Below are 15,417 nucleotides of genomic sequence, written 5' to 3' on the forward strand. Positions count from 1 at the left end.
GGAGGCAGTATCAGGAGGAGGGTGGGCACCTGTGTGGCGTTCTCACAGCTCTCACTGAGTAGGTCTTTGTGGTCTGGCTTGCATTCATAAGCACTGACATCATTTAGCATTTGCTAATCCAAAATGCACTAAGCACATACATTTTAAACCTCTGAGGTCATTCAATGACTCTTTACTGAATGCCTGCTATCATGCATTAAGACAAAAAATCAAATTCTGCCTTGCTTTTTCAAGAGCTAAATTCCAGTATGTAAAGGAGGGGGAAATGCAGCAATTCTGTGGTAAGCTGGTACTGAGGGAACCCCCAGGGACTCTACAACCATTGGGGTTCCAAAGACCAAGGTCAGAAAATCTCTGGGCAAGAGTAGTTTTAAGTGCTTTTTTTTTTTTTTTTAAGTGTTCTTTTCAGGTCTATATGAAGAGTTGATTTTAAGTAACATGCCTCTAATTTTTTTTGTTTTTTAAAGATTTATTTATTTGAGGGGGCACCTGGGTGGCTCAGTCGTTAAGCGTCTGCCTTCGGTTCAGGTCATGATCCCGGGGTCCTGGGATCTAGCCCCGCATCGGGCTCCCTGCTCAGCGGGGAGCCTGCTTCTCCCTCTCCCACTCCCCCTGCTTGTGTTCCTGCTCTCGCTGTGTCTCTCTCTGTCAAATAAATAAAATAAAATCTTTAAAAAACATTTATTTGAGAGAGTGAGTGTGCGAGCATGGGGAGGGGCAGAGGGAGAGGACCTCAAGAGGACTCCCTGCTGAGCTTGGAGCCTGACACTGGGCTCGATGGAGGGGATGCGGGGCTTCATGCGGGGCTCGATCCCAGAACCCTGAGATCAGCACCTGAGCCGAAACCAAGAGTCAGAGGTTTAACTGACTGAGCCACCCAGGTTCCCCACATGACCCCAATTTAAACCAGTCTGGTTAAGCCTCCGGCAAACTACTGACATTCCCACTGCTTGGTAGGTAGACAGACCTGCGGGTTGATTTAGAGAAAGGAAGGACTTCAACTAACCAAGTTTTGCATCTAAAACACTAGTGCGCCCAAGTATGCATCTAGATGAGTCAGAGTCCTCTAGATTTTCTGGCATCATATTGCTCAAATCATATTAGGCTATCACGATTCTGACCATTGAACATGAGGTATGTTTACTGTGGTGTGGTCAGTTTAGACAGTGGCAGGAAATATTTTTCTTTTTGGCACCTGATTTGAAGGTTAGCTGCCCCGAGTACTTGGATTTTCTGGATCTTTTCTCAGGCAATATGGGAAACAGATGGTGAGCACATAGTCATTCTCTTTCCCATCTGATCATCTGGGCAACTATTGAGGTTGACAGGATGGCTCCAATGTTCAAGTCACGATGGTTCTCTGTTAGAAATAACTCAATTTGCATCTAAGGATAAATAACAAAATACAACTTTTCCTAAGTGAGGTATAAATTGGATATCTTTGAAGTAATACATTTTGAAGAATTTAAAATGTCCAGCACTCTTGAAAACACATAACCTTTAATGAGTTGATTTTTGTTTTACCATTAGGTTTCCTTTTGTTATGAATTTCATCTTTATGTAACTGACATGTTTGATGATAACATGATTATTTCCAACCAAACAGATGCATATGCAATAATCATTGTATTAGCCTCATTGTAAAGGTCATCATGTATCAGATCAAATGCTGTTGATACCAACACCAGAAATTTATATACATGCCCAAACACGTACATGTCTGTGTATGTGTTCACACATACATGTGCTTAACGTATGGAGAGGGAGAAACACTGAATTATAGCTTATAGCACCCAAATATATACTTAACACTGAAGTGATACTAATTTTTAATTTTAAGGAGTTGTTTCCCAGGCAAATCAGTAAGGTGTGCCTATTGTCTATAACTTACTTTTAAAAAAGACCCAAAGGCCAAGTGTGTAGCTCAGGGCCGCTCAGAGATTAGATAAAGGCTGTGTGGTCAATGCCCTGTCCCAGGTCCCACGGTGTCCTTCAGGCCCATTTGCTGCCACCCTGGTTTCTCACACCTGGCACCTTTGCATACTTACTAAGTTGGAAAGTAGTTCAATACTTAAGGGCTGGAGGCTGGAGCTGGACCCACAGGCAAATCCTAGAGGTTCTTTGAGATTTATTCGGTCATTCAAACAAGCAACTATTGAGCAACTGCTGTGTTCTGAGTTACAGGTGAATCCACACACACCACTGCCGTTCAGAGCCTAGTGAGGGATGACATGATGCCATGCAGGGGACCCTGTTCTCACAGGTGCCTTGGACCTTCTAACAAAGGCTGTGAAAACAGAGGGAAAATATAACTTCGTGTAATAGTTTCCTAGGGCTGCTATAACAAAGTATCACAAACTGGATAGCTTCAAACAGCAGAAATTTATCGTCTCCCGGTTCTGGAGCCTGGAAGTCAGAAACCCTGGTGTCAGCAGGACCATGTTGCCTCTGAAACCTGGAGGGGAGACTCCTGTCTTGCCTTTTATTTGCTGGCAAGCCTTGGCTTTCCTGGGCTTGTCGAGGCAGCCCTTGAATCTCTGCATCTGTCCTCACATTGTCATCATCTCCTCCGTGTCTCTCTCCACGCGGTGTTCTCCATGTGTCTCCTCTTCTCGGAAGGACACCAGTCACACTGCATCGAGGGCCCGCCCTATTCCGGTATGACCTCATTTTCACTAATGACATCTTCAAGGACCCTAGTTCCAAATAAGGTCACTTTCTCTGCTCCTGGGAGTTAGGACTTCAACATATGTTTTTGGGAGACATAATTCCACCACAAACACCATTTCATTCTGTAAAATTAATATAAAGCTTCAGGAGATGACCATGCCTACCCTGTTCCACTTCCTCTTTGGAAATTCTTGATCTATTAGAAAATAATTTTAGGGGCGCCTGGGCGGCTCAGTTGGTTAAGCGTCTGCCTTCAGCTCAGGTCATGATCCCAGGGTCCTGGGATCGAGCCCCACATTGGCCTCCCTGCTCAGCGGGGAGCCTGCTTCTCCCTCTCCCTCTACCTGCAGCCCCCCCCTGCTTGTGCACTCTCTCTCTCTCAAATAAATAAAATCCTTTTTTAAAAAAAATAATAATTTTTAGAAAATGTTGTAGCAGGACTGGCAACATTATAAACATGGTAGAACACTAAATGTTTTCAGTCAATAAAAGAATTTATAACACAAAATAGAGTGTAATAGAGTTATGTTATTCACAAGATGATGACAGAATTTACTTAAAAATCTTTATATTCTGGGAAGTGGGATCCAAGTGTTAAGTTTCCTGATAAATGGTGGTTTATTTTAATCCCATCAGTTTATCCTGGTCAGCGATCATGTCACCTCGTTAGACATAATTTCGGACGCCTACTCTTGAGGCTTTTGGTGAAAATGAGACTGGGCCACTGGGCCTGGGCTCCCCACATAGCATGCCCCCTCTTTGGAAAGAAGCCATTTTTTTTTTCTTGAAGCATGCCCAGTTCCTTCCCCTCTATCTGCTGAGCCACGTTGCTCTGGCACAGCACTGCTCACGCCCTCGTGCCCCTGACTCCCAGCAGAGCCTACTGTCTCCTGCCCGCTCCTGGTCTGCATCCGGCCTGCTCTCTGCCAGAGGAGGGGCGCACTCCGGCCAGCCCGCAGGTGGCTGCTATTTGCAGCAATGAGCTCCCCGGCTAACACTGTGCTGGCCCCAGGTCTTAAGCCTGTTTGCTCTTGGTCGGCAGCCCAAAGAAGGCTCAAGGGCTCAAGACAATTTTCTAAGTGCTGCAAGCATTCTCCCGAGACACTGCGGTTGCTCCTATAATATATTCCCCACCTTTTGATGGAGAGGGATTGCTTTGCCCGACCACATTGCTATTGCCCCAGAGAAATGATAGTAATAACCACCAGTTACTGAACACTTACCATGGATTAGGCACTGTGCTCAACTTGCCACATGACTTCTCTCATTAAGCCTACAGAAAATCTGAGGAGGCTGGTGCAGACATCAAAGTCATGTTATGGGTAAGGAATCCAAGGCACAAAGTAGGTGGGCTACTTGCCCAAGGTCATGCTGTTGGTATCTTTGCAGAGACACTCACATGCAGGTGCTCTGACCTGAGGGACAAGACTGGTCCATTCTAGCCACCTATGGAGGACAATGGATAGATGACCAGTGAACGGGTAGATGGATGGGTGGATAAGAGAGCAATAGATTGACCTCTGCACAGGGAACATAGCTGGCCTGCCCTAGGCTATCTCAAGCCCTTCAGATAATGTCACATACCTAAGTCACAGACATGCTCTGAGGCAGTAGCACACCGGGGTTGAGAGTTCGGGCTGTGGGGTGACATAAACTGTCTTTGAATCCCAGTTCCATCACTTCCAATTTGTATAACCATGGGCACGTTTTTTCCATGTCTGCTTGTCTCAGTTTTCTCTCACGTAGAAATGGGGGAGATCATCATAATATCTTTCTCATGGAATGTTAAAAGGATTAAATAAAATGATGCCTGTTAAATGCTTAGGTTAGGGCCTGGCAAATAACAAATGCTCTCTAAATGCTGGCTAATGTAACTATTACAGTTATTGAACAACCATACTTTTGTCTTGTACTTTGAAGCTTTTAAAGCTTATTAAAAGTGTTTTCTCATTTGAGGGGCACCTGGCTGGCTCAGATGGAAGAGCATGGGGCTCTTGATCTTGGAGTTGTGAGTCTGAGCCCCACGTTGAGTATAGAAATTATTAAATAAATAAGTGAACCTAAAAAAAAAGTTTTTTCATTTAAGCCTCAACCAGCCCCATTTATCTCTAGTTCTCAGAGGGAGAATTCATCTCAAAGAGTTTAGGTATAGAAGAAATCCTAGAGCCAAAGATAATAAATGCAGAAAGAGCTGGAAGCCCCAAGGCCTGACTTGGCCCTGAGGGGTAAGACCTTCCCTGAGGAAGTGTAAGAGTAGAGAAAAATCCAGCTTTGGCCCTTCCCTCTTCTCCTCACTGATGTAGCCCTAGTTACTTTAGGCTGTAGATACCCTCCAAGGTTTGATGTTGCCTTAAAAGGTTGTCCTTTACATTCCTGTGGTTTCTTTAGAGGGGCACTGTCGGGGCTGTGAAGACCCTAAGGAATGAACCTGTGTGAGAGAAATTCCAGTCTTTGAGCAGATGAATGGAGGGGAAGCTATGGCTACTTTGGCGTGTCTGTGGTCTAGGAGAATTAGGCAGGCAGATGCCTGCACTCCCAAATGGATTTGCATGCAGATCCTAAGGACCTCATATTTACATTCAGAGGGCAGGCTGCAAGGGGAGCATTTGAGGCACTGGGGATGTGACACACTTGCATTTTACACATGCAAACCTAGTGGTTGCTGGAGAATAGGTGGGAGGCCTGCAGTGGGGAGGCTGCAGGGATAATTCAGGTGAGCAATGCTGACTGGAGGCGACGGAGGAGAAAAGACGTTGACGTGAGAGAGATTTTACGAGGTAGCAGTGACAGTTTAAACAGACTGAATAGATGTGGAAGATGAATGGGAACTGGAGTAGGAGATTTTTACGGCCGGACGGGGGGGGGGGGGGGGGGGGGGCGTGACAGGAAATACCTCCTATAACAGTAGTTCTCAAACGTCTAGCATTCTCAGATCTTGTGGACTACTTGGAAGGCTTGTAAAAATACAGAGATGTTAGGCCCTACCCAAGAGTATCTGATTCCAGAGGCTGGAGCAAGACTCCAGATTTACATTTCTAGCAAGTTCCTGGGTGATCCTTGTGCTGCTGGTCCTGGGACCACACTTTGAGAACTACTATCCTAGAGAATAATATAGTTACACGTTGACGTAACTTCTAGGAAAGATTTAGACGAGTAGCTGAGAAGATGGAGGACGGAATCTCAGGTGGGCTGAAAGGCATTGGCGAGGCAGTAGTACGAGACCATGACTTGTCCACAGACTGGCCTCTTGAGAACCTAAGCATGGTGGAGGTGAGACTTCCTTTTATAACCAGGCCCCTTGGCAGTATTATCTGTTTTTGAGAACTTCCCTTCTTCATGTTGTGAAATGGCCATTAGACATAATGAGTGGGGTTTTTTTTTAAGATTTTATTTATTTATTTGAGAGAAGAGAGAGAAAGAGAGCATGAGTGGGGAGAGGAGCAGAGGGGGAGGGAGAAGCAGACCCCCTGCTGAGCAGGGAGCCCGATGTGGGGCTCGATCCCAGGACCCTGAGATCATGACCTGAGCCGAAGGCAGACGCTTAACCGACTGAGCCACCCAGGCGCCCCGGATATAACAGGTCTTAGTGTGGTTTTCCCAAATGCAGATGCCCGAGAAGGATGTAAGTGCAAGTACTTTAAGAAGTGCAGGCAGCTCCAGGAGAGAAAGGCATGTTACGCAGGGAAGGGAAAACACAGCTACTAGGCCACAGGTAAACTGGAATTGGTGCAAAGCACATGCCTCAAAATTAGCCCAACCCAGGTGGGAGGGAACTGGCATATTTGTACAAAAATTCCCGATAGTCAGTGGTATTTGGTGATAGAGGTGGCATGGTAATTCTTTGGCACTTGTGGTCTCAGCTTGCTGGGCAGCACAGCTTTCTGTAGTCATGACGAAAAGAGCCTCAGGCACAGAGATGCAGATGGCAGCTTTAGAAGTGGTGGAATACAGTCAGAGGGCTAAGGGAGAGACTGGGTCCCAGATGGAGCACCACCTGGGGTAAGCTCTAGCTAAATACCAATAACGGGCCCTGATAAGGCTCCTGGTCTGGGCCTTTGAGCGACATGGCAAAGCAATAAGCAGCCTTGTGATTCTGTGTTCATTTCCATCTTGTGCATCTGGAAAAAGAGAAAGTCAGTAAGGTGAATTGAGGTGGAGTAGGGGAGAGGATTCCTCTTGGTTTTCTAAGGATGCCAAGTATTTGGCCTCTGAGAATAGTACATTTTAGGTTAATATTCTCTACCCATTCCTTACATGTAGAACTTCTTCCTTCCTTTCTTTCTTTTTCCTTCTTTCTTTCTTTCTTCCTTTCTTTCTTTCTTTTTCTTTCTTTCTTTCTTTCTTTCTTTCTTTCTTTCTTTCTTTCTTTCTTTCTTTCTTTCTTTCTTTCTTTCTTTCTTTCTTCCTTCCTTCCTTCCTTCCTTCCTTCCTTCCTTCCTTCCTTCCTTTCTTTCTCTTTCTCTCTCTCTTTCTTTCTTTCTTTCCTTCTTCTTTCTAGATTTTATTTATTTATTTGAGAGAAGAGAAAGAGAGCATGAGTGGGGAGAGGAGCAGAGGGAGAGGGAGAAGCAGACTCTCTGCTGAGCAGGGAGCCCGATGTGGGGCTTGATCCCAGGACCCTGGCTGGGATCATTACCTGAGCCGAAGGCAGATGTTTAACCAATTGAGCCACCCAGCCACCCCTGTAAGACAATTCTTTACCTATTCCCTATCTGTAGAAATATTCTTTGCTTATTCCAAAAAGTAGAAGTAAGTTACAGACTGCTAATAGGGTTAGGATTTTGTGTTGGATATTCACTTGAGATGAACACATTACTAGTTTATCTCGTAGTTTCTCACTATTACTTTTTCCTGAAAATACCATGACTTGGGTAATTCTTTATTCTTCCCTGAAAGTCCTATATTCCTGGGCATCTAAAGTAGATTTGCATTTTACTTTCAGTCCCTCCCAGTCTCTACAGCCTTGGATTCATCTGAGATCAGTTGGAATGATATTCTGTCACCATTCAGAGTTAAGCAAAATGACAAAGAAACCAAATGTCTTTGCTACTTGTTAAGCTCCCGGGGTGATTGAATGAGGCATACCCATAACCAATCAAGAAATGTACTAATCACATTGGAGGATTTTTTTATTGCTTTTCATAAAAAGCAAAAGGAAACAGCAGTAGGAATTTTCTAGGTTAAAAGTCAGTATTAACCCCACTGGCTCCTGGGGTAGCTCTAAAGTACATCAAAATGCCCCGTGGGTGTTTTCCTGTCCAGAGAAATTGTTAAGTATTGTTTAGCTTTAAGCTTTTTTTAAAATAAAAATCAGGACTGTCATTTATATTTGTTAAATTAAAAAAATATACCATTGCTTTATAATGTAATGTAATGGCTTAAAAATAGTGTATCTTTGGGGTAAATACCCAGTAAAAAAAAAAAAAGCGTAAAATATTTTCTCTTGGAGGTCAAATTGGTCTCGTTTGAAAGTTACTTCATGTCAATCTTCAGCTATAAATTCATCCTGAGACCCAAGATATGGGACATCTATTTATGGAGGATTAGCTGTGGTGCCTGACACTTGGCAGCCCAGCGGGGCAGTAGAGAGGTCAAGGTCTGAAGTGAACCTCACACATGGGCAGATATTTCATGCCATGACAGAGCTGAAAGGGTTCCATAGCTCACTCATTTTACAGATGAGGAAAATGAGTCTCGAAGCAGAGGAGTGATTTCCAAGGGTAACACATTTTTCAGTTGTAAACTGAATGGCACACAGGTCGGAGATAGGGAGCATGGTAAACAGACTCTCTCTTCCTAGCCAGTTTCTTTCTGTGCCCATCCCAAGCATTTGGGTTTGGACCACGGCAGATCTGGAGTTGCCACTCCAGACAAGTGTTAACGTAGGGATTCACGAACTGTATTTTATGGGATGAAATTGACTGATGTTACTTAAAGATACTGTTTTGTGGTTATGTAATTTTTAGGCATGCGGTTTGAAACAAAAGAAGCCAGCCACTTTGTGTCTCTCTGTCTTGGAGCTCTCACAACTGAATGTGCCTGCAAATCTCAGAGAAGGGTTATCATGCTCTGCATTTCCCACACTTGTCAGGAATGGAACCCTCTTCTCATGGACCAAGTTGTGAGACTAATGATTCTCCAGAACTCAAACTGGGAAAACTCAGTCCCAATTCCCTTGTTTACTTCTGAGGAAAGGAAGCCAAAAAGAGGCTTTATGGGACCAGGCTTCCATTTTGGAAAATAGCTGTCTTCAAGTTTAACCAAGTCCCAGATCATGCCCATTCTGGGCAGCTGTCTACTGAAATAATAATTCCAAAAGTATACCAAGCTAGGCTTTGGTTTGAATCTGAGGTTATCTGTTTAACTCAGGCCCCTAGCGCCATCTTGGTTCTCCCTAAAGCATATCTTAGGTCACTGGAGATGAGAGAACTGGCCTAGTTTCTTGGTGACTTTCAAACCACTTACATTCAATAGGTCAGCTAGACTGTCCAGTCCGTGATGAACTGGACTTCAACAATAGACCTGTACTCCAGGCATCTTCCTGGGACTAAACTGGACTTGGAAACAATGGGACAATGGTCTTCTACTTACCTGCCCATATTTGGTATATTGTCAGACATTCCAACTTCTAACGTTATGTGACTGGCCATGAAAATGAAAAACCCTCTCATTTTCACTTTCCTCCTCAGAAAACAATCTGTTCTGGCCTTAGTGACAATGACAGAAAGATGAGTCAGGTATTAGTTCAAACTCTGTCAAATGAGTTAGGCATTTCCAGACTGTTCATTACTCATGTAGAGCATTAAGAACTACTTAATCAATTTTTTTTTAAAGATTTTATTTATTTATTTGACAGAGAGACACAGTGAGAGCAGGAACACAAGCAGGGGGAGGGTCAGAGGGAGAAGCAGGCTTCCCGCTGAGCAGGGAGCCCGATGTGGGACTCGATCCCAGGACCCCGGGATCATGACCTGAGCCGAAGGCAGACGCCTAATGACTGAGCCACCCAGGCGCCCCTACTTAATCAATTTTTTTAAAAAAAGAACTATTTAATAAATCATTGTCTAAGGATGGCCTAGTTGGGTTGGCTTGTCATATACAGGCCCTGATGAAATGCCTCCTCCATACAGCCTTCTCTTGCTAACTAGAAGTGATACAACAGCTTCCTCCCCAAGACCTGCTCATGTGAAGACTAATGAACATGGAAATGTATATTCAATTTCAAAAATTGCCATCTGAGCTAGAGGAAGCTTCTCTGTTACAAACTGTGTGGCTGCCTCTATGTTCATATTTACATCCACATGTATATATACATAAATACATGTAATGAATCATTTCTGAACATTAGGCCTTATTTTTAACAACTATGTAAGGACTTATATACTCAAACCGGTATTTGAAAAGTCTTTCTCCTAGGGAAACACACACTCACACACACACACGTATGCATGCACATGCACATGTACGTATATAATTTGTGTAGGAGGGGACAGTTGGAGGTACTTGTGCCTTACAAGTCACACAAGATAATCAGCTTTGCTGGTTTATCTTCATATCACAGATTGGAAACTCCTTAGAAGTCAGCAGTTTAAGGCTGGCCGTTTTTGAGACCCCATTGATTTGTGAAGTGGTGCTGGAGATGGGCAATCAGTTGTAGATTCTGATAATTTACTCCTTGGCAATTGAACAACTGGCATAGTAGGTTCAAAGAACCATTTTGGATTAAGCTGTGGAGAGGAGGGAACAGAAGCAAAACACAGAAAATCCTTGGCTGTTCTCACTTCAGGGCAGAGAAGGAGAGACATGTTGCCTCAAAGTCAGGACTGTCCTGCAATAAAACAATGAGGAACTCACATAGAAAATAAGCCTACGTCCAAGTCCCACAAGAAATCAGGGAAATGGGTCAGAGGGTAATTTAACATTTTTAAATCTCCCTCTTCCACGTTTCTGTATTTTTCATAGGGTCTGACTTTAGGCAATATCAGTAGGAGGAGGTAGGAGTATTTAGAAAGATGAGTGTGCAACATTGGTGAAACGTACTGTGCTCGACATGGATTTTGGAAAGCAGATAGCCCCTGGACGGTTTGATAATTTGAGAAAGCTCTTATTCACACCTGTATATCCTGCTGTGTCACTGGATCTGCATGTTCCACAATTGAATATGTTTAGTTTTATACCGTATAATGTGTGTTTCTGATGTATTTCCACTCTGCTAATGTGTGACTTAAAGCCCCGCACTATACAGAAGAGAGTGGCAATTTGAAATGTCAGTCCGCATCATTTCCTGCTGCTTAGCTAGGCATTCAGCGTCCTCCACAGCAAAGCTTCTACTCTATAGTCTTCTGTTACATCTCTACATACACCTTGCTTGACCTAAACCAGATTAATCTGCATTCCCCAAATATGCCACACACCTTCCCTTCATACCATCTATAATCCTGGAATGCTCTTTGTCCTGTCCCTTCCAGCGCTTCAAGTCCTATCCAAAATTTGCTCAAAATGCTGTGTCCATGCTGGGGATTCAAGATGGCTGACTGAGCACCCACATTTATTATCAAAAATCCTAATGCATTTCATGAAAAAGTTAATAATAATAAATGATAAATCAATAACAAAAAAGGAACTTGATAAATAGTGTCTATTAGAAATTCTATACAAAATCTCATTTACAGTGAAAATAAATGCTTGAATATACCTAGGAATTCACCTGTACTGCTTCAGGGGCAAGATCTATATAAGGAAAACCATAAAACTTTGCTGATGGATGTAAACAAGGATCTGGATGGGGAGATTAAATAATTAAAGTATCAATTCTTGCAAAATAAATCCACAAATTCAATGCAATCATAAAAAAATACCCAAGGATAATTTTCATGAAACTTGATAAGCTAATTCTTAGTACTTCTAAACGAAAAAAAGCATAAAAAGCCAAGTGAATTTTAGAAGAATGAGTGCAGCTTGCCCTACAGATATCAAAACACACTAAAGAGCTATAATAATTAAAACTGCATTATACTGACTTAGGAAGGGTCAAGTAGATTAACTGAACAAGAGACTACACTTTTTAGGGAAATTGATAAGCCATTTCTAAAATTTTTATGGAAAATTTATCATCAAGGAAATGCCAAGTAAAACCACAAAATATTACCTTACACCTATCAGAATGGCTAAAATAAAAAAGACAAGAAATAACAAGTATTGGCGAGGATGTAGAGAAAAAGGAACCCTCATGCACTGTTGGTAGGAATGCAAACTGGTGCAGCCACTGTAGGAAACTTGGAGAAAACACACACACACGCGTATACACAACGGATATTACTCGGCCCGAAAAAAGAATGAAATTTTGCCATTTGCCAAAACATGGACAGACCTAGAGGCTATGATGCTAAGTGAAATAAGTCAGTCAGAGAAAGACAAATACCATATGATTTCACTTGTATTTGGATTTTAAGAAACAAAACAAACAGACAAACCACCCCCTCTTAAATAGGGAAAACAAACTGGTGGTTACCAGAGGAGAGGTGGGTGGGGGAGGGGTGAAATAAGTAAAAGCGATCAAGAGTACACTTACTGGGTTTTTTTTATTTTTTTTTAGAGACTTTATTTATTTGTCAGAGAGAGAAAGAGAGAGCACAAGCGAGGGGAGTGGCAGGCAGAGGGAAAAGCAGGCTCCCCGCTGGGCAAGGACGTGGGGCTCCATCCCAGGACCCTGGGATCATGACCTGAGCAGAAGGCAGATGCTTAACTGACGGAGCTGCCCAGGGGTCCCAAGAGTACACTTATTGTGATGAGCCCTGAGAAATGTATAGAATGGTTGAATCATTATATTGTATACATAAAATTAAGGTAACATTTTATGTCAATTATACTTCAACAAACAAAAGAAAAAATTAAAATTTATATCAAATATCAAAGACAAGAAGAACCAAAACTGTCTTAAAAATAAAATAAAAGGTGGGAGGACTTGCTTTTCCAGATATTAATGCAGGTCATAAAACTATAGAATTAATACGGTATGGTGTCGGTACAGCGATAGACAAATACACCAGTGGATGGGGTACGGAGTCCAGAAAAAACTCATACATATCTGGAAAAGATTGATAACAGAGGAGGAATTTCACCCAGTGGGGAAACAATGGAATTTTTAGTAAGAGGTGTTGGCACAATTGGCTATCCATATGCAAAAAAATAAAATTAAATTAAATCTCTTATTCGTACCATATCCAAAAACATAACAATTTCCAGGTAGATTAAAGACTTAAATGTGAAGGGTAAAACTCCAAGCTTTTAGAAGAATACATAGGAATATATCTTCATGATCGTGGGGTAGAAGGATTTTTATTCTCCTAGTCACAAAGGAGAATAATGATGAAGTTGACTACATGAAAATTAAGAGCTCCTGTTCATCAAATTCCAGTACAAAAATAATAAAATGACAAGCAAAGATGGGGGAAGATATTTACAACACATATTAACTATCAAAGGATTATTGTCCAGAATAAAAAGGGTTTATAGATCAATAAGAAAAGGGCCAACAACTTAACAGAAAAATGGGCAAGAGAATTAGACACTTCTCAAAAAACAATAAAACATCCAAATATTTAATAAACATATGAAAAGGAGTTCAACTTTACTAGCAAGTCAAAGAAATGCAAATTAAAACCACAAGATTATACTATCACACACCTACGACATAGACAAAATTTAGAAAGCTTATCTCAAGTGGTAGCCGAATTAGGAGCACACACGACCGATGAGAACGTAAGTTGGTACCAATACTGGAAAACAGGTAGCATGATTTATTAAAGTTGAAGATGAGCATACTCCTTGACTCATAATTTCTCCGCCTACTTATATACTCCCATCATTTAATTGTTTATGGCCACCAGAATCCATGTGCAAAAACGTTCATTTTATCTCGTTCTTAAATGACAAAAGCTGGAAATACACAATTCTGCCTCAACAGTAGACTGGATAAATCGAAGTATAGTCATACAATGGAATATTCTACAATAATAACAATCAACAAACATGATATTAAGTGAAAGTTGAAGTTATAAAAATTGCACATAGCATGAATCTATTACATAAAAAAAAACAGACAAAACTAAACTATATTGTTTAGGAATGCATTCAGGTGTGGTAAAACTAAAAATAAAAGCAAGGAAATATTACCATCAAGGTCAGGATAGAAATGACCTTTCTGTACCTGAGTGGTAGTCATATGGATGCTTACTTTACCACCATTTGCTAAACTGTACACATAAGATTTATATAGTTTTCTGTTTATTATAGCTCATAATCAAATAAAGTAAAAAATAAAAATAAAAACCCAGAAAGTAAAAAGAAAAGAAAACAAGAAAAAACACGAAACACTCTGGAAACAGACATGCATACTAGTTCAATATGTGCTAAAAGTGGCATTTCAAATTCCAAATTCAATTTATTCAATAAGCAGTGTCAAAACTGGAAAGAAGGGATTGCCAAATTTGACAGCAAATAAATGTAAAACATCTCTATGGCCACAGACACCACAAACAACTTGAAGAAAATATTCACAACATCTACAAGACACAAATGGCTAATATCCCTAACATTAGGAATGCCTATAAATCAATGTAAAGGGGGAGATACGGGCAGGCAATACACAGAATGAAAGCTACAAAGGATCAATAAACATGAAAAAATAATAAATTTTATTAGGATTTGGTAAAGTACAAAATAGAAAAAAATAATGTATAATATTCAGAATAATTTAAAATAATCACAATGTAATCATTTGTAAAATTATATACTAAAATTATATACTAAACTTATTAAGCTATAAAATAATTACAAAATATAAGAACTAAGGAAGTCATTAAAGGTTAAGTCTCCTTCCAGCTTTACCATTCTTAATGTACGACTTACCCTCATAGTCTCAAGATGGTTGCCCTGTCCCCAGACATTACATCTGTGTTCCAGGCATAGAGAAGGGAAGAATGGCAAAAGCAAAACAGTACATGCCAGCTGAATCTGACCCTGCACATCAGTAAAACGATACCTTTCCCAGAAGCCTTATTCCCTAGAATTACACTTCAATCTTACTGGCAAAACTGTGACACAGTTTACCCCTAACCCTTAGGGATTTGAGGAGAAGTGTATTTTTTAAATGAGGATATTTTTGTGCCAAACTAAATTGGGGTTTTGTTAGTAAGCAAGAAGTGGAGCATATGTATTGCTTAGTCAACTAGTGGTGCTGTGGGAAGGAAGAACATAGAACAGTGCTAGGTACATTGTACATAATAAACATTAGTTAAAGGAATGGGATTTTTTATACTATAAAATCCACAATCCCCAGAATGACAGGGAAGGGGGATCAAGATAAGAGTCGAGCACCAGCTACAGAGGAAACCAGGGCAGATGGAACAGAGATCTAGGATGAAGTGGATACAATGATGGAATGCTACTTGAGGTCGTTGAAAATCCCGAGAGCAGAGTTAGACATAAAGCTTGAAGTAGTTAGGGTTCCATCTCTAGAACTGCGCTCTTCAACACCACAGCCACCAGCTACATGTGGCTATTTAAGTTTAAATTAAATAAGAAGTATAACAACTCAGTCCTGCAGACACGTGAGTCACATTTTAAAAGCCCCATGGCCACTTGTGGCCAGTGGCCTCCATAGTGGAGAGCGCTGGTATGGAACATTCCCATCACTGCAGAAAGTTCTGTTGCATACTGCTTGTCTAGAAGAATTAGGCCAAGGGA

The sequence above is a fragment of the Callorhinus ursinus genome, unplaced genomic scaffold, assembly GCF_003265705.2.
Source record: "Callorhinus ursinus isolate GAN/ISIS: 27379988/994484 unplaced genomic scaffold, GSC_fseal_2.0 scaffold2, whole genome shotgun sequence".
Taxonomy (NCBI): Eukaryota; Metazoa; Chordata; class Mammalia; order Carnivora; family Otariidae; genus Callorhinus; species Callorhinus ursinus.